Source organism: Leptidea sinapis, chromosome 14 (genome assembly GCF_905404315.1).
Source record: "Leptidea sinapis chromosome 14, ilLepSina1.1, whole genome shotgun sequence".
Taxonomy (NCBI): Eukaryota; Metazoa; Arthropoda; class Insecta; order Lepidoptera; family Pieridae; genus Leptidea; species Leptidea sinapis.
Window position 1 is genome coordinate 12,335,565 of NC_066278.1, and position 1,621 is coordinate 12,337,185.

The 1,621-nt window shown below is 34.3% G+C and overlaps 1 non-coding gene across 1 annotated transcript; it reads right to left on the reverse strand.

Annotated features, from left to right (window-relative positions):
* Positions 1 to 606: 606 nt before the first annotated feature.
* On the reverse strand, positions 607 to 688 carry Trnas-uga (transfer RNA serine (anticodon UGA)). Its single transcript has one exon. It is a non-coding gene; the product is annotated as a tRNA-Ser (tRNA).
* Between the last annotated feature and the right edge of the window lie 933 nt (positions 689 to 1,621).

Sequence of the window (1,621 nt, forward strand, 5' to 3'; positions counted from 1 at the left end):
GTTCTAATTAGTCTTTGATAAATATAGTATATATCAAAGACTCATCAGATAAAATATTATATATTACTTAAATTTTCTGAAATATGAAGTCTTTGACTATTTTTGTGTGGGAAATTCATAAATTAATTCCTGTGCCTACACCATAATAATATGTAAACGCTTGACACATTTGCGCCGGAAGAACCTCGCAGCTAAGAGTTGCCTACTTTAATAAGATGGCTATGGAATAAAAGCGAAGAGACTATGAGAAGTAGCAAAAGGTCTATAAGTTCAGTATATAATATCAGTAACATTGACAGCTTACGTCACACGTACACGGTTTAATGTAAATACTCAGTATGACTATAGCATTTTATACGTTAAATGCATACGACTCACACGACTATAGTCCAACAACTTCGTGCGCGACCGTCCACGGATTAACAGGAGGTGGCGGGGACGGGGTACTAAAGATGTCAGCGGAAAAAGGCAACGACAGTCTCACGCGTTGCCCTTCTCCGCAACACCAGATAAATCCATACATTTATATATTAAAAATAAATAACAACTCACCAAAATAATATACAAAAAAAAATATTTGTAAAATAAAATAGTTTACAATAAAACCGCTGAGGACAGGATTCGAACCTGCGCGGGTATAACCCATTGGATTTCAAGTCCAACTCCTTAACCACTCGGACACCTCAGCTGATAAAACTGGAACAAAAAATGTCAATAACCTACTTACAATATATTATTTAAAATTATTTGATCAGCTGTTGATTTCAAATAACAATGAGCTGTAAGTAGCGGCTAAGACTCATTTAACTCAACTAAGTAGTTATATTAATATAACGTAATATGGTCCACATTTCTTACACAACAAAAAGTTTATGTTAAATGTAAATTATCCCAGGCTTTCCAGTATATTGAAGGCGAAATATTAGTCAGAAAACTTTACTGTTACGGAATTAGGAATATAGCATTAATTATGATGATTTCGTATTCGTACAATAGGTAAGAAAAGGTAGAGATGAAGGAAAGCAGTCTTCTGGATACATTTTAAATTGTGATACCTGCAGGGTATAAATGAAGGACCCTTTGTATTCCTTTTGTATATTAACCTCCTACGTCTTTTTATTAATAAATTTTAATGAAATAGCAATAAAATAACATTTTGAGGAGGACCTGATAGTAATCGATCACCACTGCCCATACTCTCTTGTAACACCAGAAGAATTACAAGAGAAAACACCAATGTGTTGTTGGGTACGTTGCGGGCGAGGATCGAGCCGAGGGTCCATGGTGAGCATCAACGCTTCCTAATGACTCTTCAAAAATTAGAAGAAAGTTTCTTTAAAAATTGCACTGTAAACGAACGCCAGACATCCAGGTGGTGGCCTGGTGGGGATGATTTTCTGTCACTTTCTGTAAACTCACAAGATATAACATGTCTTAAATTAGTTTTAACTTAACGCATCAGTAAGTTTACACTATGATTTACACAAAATAAAATCACAAAATAGCCATGGGTACGGTATCTTTTTATTACTAACACAAAAGCTAAGTCTTCAATATTGACTGTAGCGTGAACTAATTGAGACAAAAATGAATTTCATATAAATTTAAACACTTAATTCAA